Below are 6,062 nucleotides of genomic sequence, written 5' to 3' on the forward strand. Positions count from 1 at the left end.
TTCAAGGCCAGGTTGGATGCGGCCCTGGGCAGCCTGGTCCAGTGTTAAATGGGGAGGTTGGTGGCCCTGCGTGTGGCAGGGGGGTGGGGATTCATGATCCTTGAGGTCCTTTCCAACCCTGGGCCATTCTGTGATTCTGTGATTGATTACCAGGTCTTTATACTAGGTCCAAAGGGGGAAGGGATGGGAGACAGATGTGACAGAGAAGGGCTGAGGGAACGTTACAGCTGTTGGAGTTCGTAGGTAAAAACCTCCAGGTTGTCCCATTCAGACAGAGCTACCCCATGAATCACAAGGGTCAGAGGTGTCTCATTCAGACCGACACACCCTATGAAGCAAAATGGTCAGCTTGTCACAACGGTCTTCTGATCTAGGCCAGTTTCCTCCTAGCGTTTTGAACATTTCGACATTGTTTCTACTAGGACAGAGCAGACATCAGTTACTTGGACACACACTTCAGAAGAATTTGAAATTCTCTCTCTAAAAGGGAGAGCCTTCTGATGAAAAAGCAAGTTTTCTTAGAATGCAGTGTTTCTGTTTTGTTATTGTACATTTTTCAAGCTAAATAAAGCACTCATCTTGCTTCACATTTTTGTTTACTTCAATTTGCTTGTGCTTTATGTCCCACGGTGCCACAACTACTGCATTTCAGGGGGAAGATGATACCTCCCATTCCTTACCTGCAAGAACTCTGTCTCATTACACTGCTTTATTCTGCACTGTCAGTTCCAGACAGCATTGAACTTTGGTTTTCTGATCTTAATCTGCTTCCCTGCCAGTTTTTATTATGAACACACTGCCGACACTGCCCAGCCTGCCACGCTGGAACGATGCTGCAGCCTTCGCATCTTGTGAACGTGACTGATGTGGCAGCTGTTACAGATCTGTGCACGCCGGGGAGAATAGCTGTCTTTTCCATACATGCTAATACTTTCTATCATCTCCTTATCAATTTCCAGAAGCTAACAGGGCATACGCACAAGCAAAACGTAAGGCAAACAGGCTTTTACTTGTGGCTTTGTGCTTACCTTAAACACTTCCCTGCTCATATATCTCACAAATCTGTTTCAACCTGTAAAATATTCTTAGAAGCATTAAAATTTCTGTTTTGTCACAAGTAAAACACCCAAATACAGAGCGTCATTAGGTTGTGTTCACAATCTAAGATAACCACTTACAGGCCAATTTTGATATTGAATTTGAAGTCTGAACTTCCCCCTTCATTTTTCAAATGCAATTTTATTATTTGCAAAATAATACAAAGGGTACTAACAAAGTTTCCAAATTCTGCCCTAAAAACAACCCTTTGAGGAAGTATATTTAGTGTCACCTTTTCAAATAAAATTTCAAAAAGTGTCAGCTCATGCTGTACATAAAGAGGCACAGTAATTGTTTCATACCCAGCATCTGCTGTCCCTTACACAAGAAAGTTTTAATATTAAGAACAATAAAAAAATAAAAACAAGCAGATTTTGGAAGAATATAAAGATTAACAAAACATCCAGTTTTATTTCTCACACAGCTCAGCAGCTTTAGAAATCAAGTAAGAATTCATACACAGCAAACGTTTTTCTTCTTTATCACGTGAACGTTGTATTGCTGGGTCCAGTCAACTCCACTGGGTTTGACCATACCAAAACATCTGCATTGAAAGAAGTCTGCAAGATTCTGGAAGCATCCAAGACTGAAAAATGAGAAATACTCATTAATAAACCTACAAAAGACAACAGCAGGCATTAACAATACGTGATCCCTAGGGAAGCAGTAGCTAAGGGATAAAGCTGTCCGCAAAGACAGCTCTAAGAGAAGAAACACAACAATGTTCTATTCATCATTACTCCTTTGTTGACATTTTTTTAACCTGTGTCACATGTAATAGGGATAGAAGATGAAGTTCAACTCAGATGTTTGCAGTTAACACTAAGGAAGATTTCATCTGCTAGCACATGAGGAAATAAAGATTTTCAGTATAACAGGGAAACTTTGGTAGTAATTTCTTTATGAAGCTAAAAGAATTCAGAAAGGGCTGGTTCGTAACAAAGTTCCCCCCCTAGATCTAAAGAACAGACACAGAGAATGACGAATACACTCAAGGACATTGTCCTCCCTGCCTCTCTCTTCCTCTTGGCATAGCTCAGTACAGGCGTGACCAGCGTGCCCACAGATGGCTCAGGTTTGGCATTCGTGCAGCAGTGAAGCAGGCCAGAACTGAAGGGAAACACAGCTGAAACACCGCACACTACAGCACTTACTTGTATGGATTTCTCCTGAGTGAAACAGGATGCTTAGAAGATTTGCTCTCCATCAGGAGGTTCATTCTCTCATGTGAGGTCAGTCCCAAGAATGCAGTCTTAGAGAAAGAAAAACACGAGTAACGGCTGAAATACGAACATGACAAATTTAAATACTGGCAATACCAAAAGATAATCTTTAATGGGGAGGGATTGGGAAGACGTTGGCCATATCTAACCACTAAGTAACTCCTGCCACATTTAGGGACTTAAAAGTTGATCTTAAGTTTCACTTAAGCCAAAAGAGAATCCTAAGCCATGTTAAACAGCTGTTTCTTAGGTGGTTCAGAAAGCTCTTAACCGCATTTGCTTCGCCAACACCTCCTGGAGAAGGACAAACTTGAAGAAATTTGACAGCCCTTATGGGGATGAAATTCAGGTCACGTTTTCATTGCGGCAACCTAATAACACACTGCTGAACTCTGCCGTGGAATTTCCAACTTGAGTTCGCAGGCCATTTTGGGACAGTAACAACAGCTTAGCTCAACCTTAGTTAAACACGTTAGTTAAACATGTTTCACAATCAGAAAGACCAACCCAATGGAAAGGGGACACAAGAGGTGCAATGACAGAGGGACCAGAGCAACAGAAAACAATCTTTTCCCCTTCCCTTATAACACCTCCCTCATCTCCACAGATCTAGGCTCACAGGGGAAAACTCCACCAGGGAGGGATCTCCAGAAAGAGCTCCTTCCCCAGGGGCAGTCAGCCCTTCATTGGGGTCTAAGAGAGGTGCAGCCAGGCTCCACCCCTTCCAGTCACACAGCTGAACTGCCTTCACCTGTGCTCCCAGGGCTGACCCAGTCCTTTCCCCAGGGGCTCCATCAGTGGCTCAGGCTGTGACTCAACAGTTCCCACACAACAGGCTAGAATTTTTGACAACACTGCCATTAGAATTCAGATATAGGAATGCTGTGCAGAATGGATCCCACTTTTAACATCAGAATAACAAGTGCACACGTACCCGTGAAAGTTGAAAGGACTGCTCTGAGGTTTAAGGGGAGCACCCAGATATGACGTCAGAATAGGAAAGCAGGTGCAATGCCTTTAAGGCAACACATCACTTAGGGAAACATGTTCATGTGGCAGCTCATGACGAGAGGAATGTGAACTGAAGCAAAATAACCCCTGGTAGAGCTGAATAGTTAGCCACAATGAAGCCCATCCAGTGTGGAGGCAGGCTAGCATGAAGATGTAGGACAGCCATGGAGAACAAGAAGTTATCTGCGTCAAGTTCGTCCATGTCCATCTGCATGGTAACTTGTTATGCAGTGGTTTGACCAATCTGACAAGGTTCACAATCATTTCGTTACCTTTCTAACACTGACCACTCCTGCACTAAGCAAAGAATATTTGCACAAAGTGTTGTAGAGCAGTGTGCTCTCAAAACACCGCTTCCCACTCAAAACACTCACATGGATACGCCATGCTCGCTGCTCTCGTTGCACAACCTTTACTTTCTGTGTCCATAATCCACAGAGGGAACATTCCAACAGCTGGCTGGACACTTTGTTCTGTTTTTACATTAAAGTGAACTGGTGATATTGAAATAATAATTACCTCTCGTCGTCCAGCTTTCTGAAATTTTGCTGCACCCTAATTATTAGTTTTAGGATTTGCCTTAAACACCACCACCAACAAAAGAAGATTGTAACAGTGACAAGAAAGCAGTACTGTTCACACTATTAAACAAACAAACTGGAATATTCAGCTCCTGTAGATTTCTAAGAGATGCTCAAAGCCTATGACATGTCTTAAAAAACACAAAACCAGTACAGGTTTTGCTGTTATGTCAGTACAGCAATCAAGTGGTTTTCCTCCCCTGTTCACGTGAACACGGAAAACAGAGAACACTGAACTTCTGCACACTTAAGACCACACTGAAACACAGGAAAGCAACTCACATTCACTCTGTGTCCACCACTGCCATACCTGGGTTCATTTTACTCCAAGTAGAACACTGACTCATTTCTACAGTACAGAACCCCAGAACAGCTTAGGCTGGAAGTGACCTTAAAGATCACTCAGTTCCAACTCCTGAGATGGGGATGGAACTAGACTGAGTTGCCCATTTGTGCAGTTATAATTAGTTATGCTAGCTAGGAATAAAAACCATACACAGGTCCATGACAGCTAAATTGAAGTAAGTTCACTGATACATACACAGAAGATAAAGCAGCCAGACACTGGTCACAGTTAAGGAAGACAGGAACAACAGGTAGTAATGATGGTTCCCAACACCTACATTCGAGTCAAGGAAGAAGAAAAAAACCAGCATGACATCTTAAGAGTTTTGCAGTACTTGTATTTCTCCTCCACTTTACAGGAAAAAGAAGAATCTAAAGCACTTCCTACTATTACCTCTGCTGTCCTCAAGACATTTTGACAAAGCTGATCTCTCTCAACTTTCTCCTGTAAGCCATTTCAGTTTATATAATAGAATCAGTTCTGGTAAAGTCAGCCAGCATTTGTCTCTTCTTTAGAGCACATCCCTGTTAGCTGGACGGGGACTCATTATGCTAACACAGCTCTGCCCATGCACTGCACAGTTGTCTTGGAAGACTGAAAAATCTGTACTGTTCAATTTCATTGCTTCACCTTGATGTGTCCTAAAACTGCTAGCTCTTAAAAAAATAGATTTCTATCAGATAAGACTCTTGGGCAACTCTCAGTAACCCCTGCAGTCTCCACAGTGTGCTCTTGCATCAGGTTTGCTCTTTAAGTAGATAAATGTTATTTCTGCAACATCTCTTAAGGCATGAAATTTTCAGCTTTGATAAAGCAAAGACTCTTACCTGTGCACTGTGCAATCCACAGAGAATGCTGATCATATCTGGCTACACATGAATCACAAGGAACGCAGTGCACAGATCTCAAAGGCTTCCTTACCTGTTTGAGCACAAAGGAAAGGAATACAGTCAGAGTAAAAGCAGCTGCTTTGACCAAAGCTCAGAGCATCACCTCCTGGCACTAGCATATTTTATAACTATTAGTATATAGCGGGCCTCCAAAACAGAACACAGATGAGAAGTTTTCTAAATCTTACAAAAAAAAAGAAAGAAAAAGATGGAATTTCTATTGTTTTTTTTAAATCAAGAATGAAACCCAACGATCTGAAAACTGCTTTGTGACCAGAAGTGAGAAAATGAAATCTAGCCCAGAACAAGCAGCGTATGGAGCACTCGCATGACAAGGAGAAAAACAGGTATTGTACTGAACTACTACTGACTGAAAAACAGGTTTCAAAAAAGCAAAGGAATATCAAAACCTTACTTACAAGACATGACGTGCAGAATGTTCTGAAGTCCAAGCACCCTGCTTCTGCTAGAGCTGCAATGTTCTGAAAGACAGAACAGTTTCTGCGTGCACTTGGATCACGTTTTATGGGACCTATGAAGATTGGTACGTGAGGCCTTTTGCAGACACTGAGCACTTGGAGTGCTGAGCAACAACACGTGGAAATACCTGCGGTTCTGGAACAGAGAAAAGGGCCACAAGAAGGCAAGGACTCGTGCAACCTCACTCACATTGAATTATTTAGGAAAGCAGCTCTCCCCCACACAGTCAGCCAGACTTCAAAAGGGATGAGGACAGAAACTTTTTCAACACCATTGCAAAAAGACTGGTAAGTATTGCCTATCTTGCCCTGATAAGCACTCAGTGCTTCTTTGTGGGCACCAGATAGCCAATATTCACCAGTTCTGTGGCCACAATGTCAAAAAAGTTAAAATTGCAGTTTAATCTCCCTGGCAAGCAGTAGAAACATAACCA

The 6,062-nt window shown here is 42.4% G+C and overlaps 1 long non-coding RNA gene across 1 annotated transcript; it reads right to left on the bottom strand.

Annotated features, from left to right (window-relative positions):
* Positions 1 to 1,483: 1,483 nt before the first annotated feature.
* LOC122169762 lies at positions 1,484 to 6,052 on the bottom strand. Its single transcript, XR_006171619.1, has 4 exons — positions 5,569 to 6,052; positions 5,087 to 5,180; positions 2,253 to 4,532; positions 1,484 to 1,684 (listed from the first exon to the last, which is right to left on the bottom strand). It is a non-coding gene; the product is annotated as an uncharacterized LOC122169762 (long non-coding RNA).
* Between the last annotated feature and the right edge of the window lie 10 nt (positions 6,053 to 6,062).

Source organism: Centrocercus urophasianus, unplaced genomic scaffold (genome assembly GCF_019232065.1).
Source record: "Centrocercus urophasianus isolate 14NV4802_14NV808 unplaced genomic scaffold, USGS_Curo_1.0 seq_578, whole genome shotgun sequence".
NCBI lineage: Eukaryota > Metazoa > Chordata > Aves > Galliformes > Phasianidae > Centrocercus > Centrocercus urophasianus.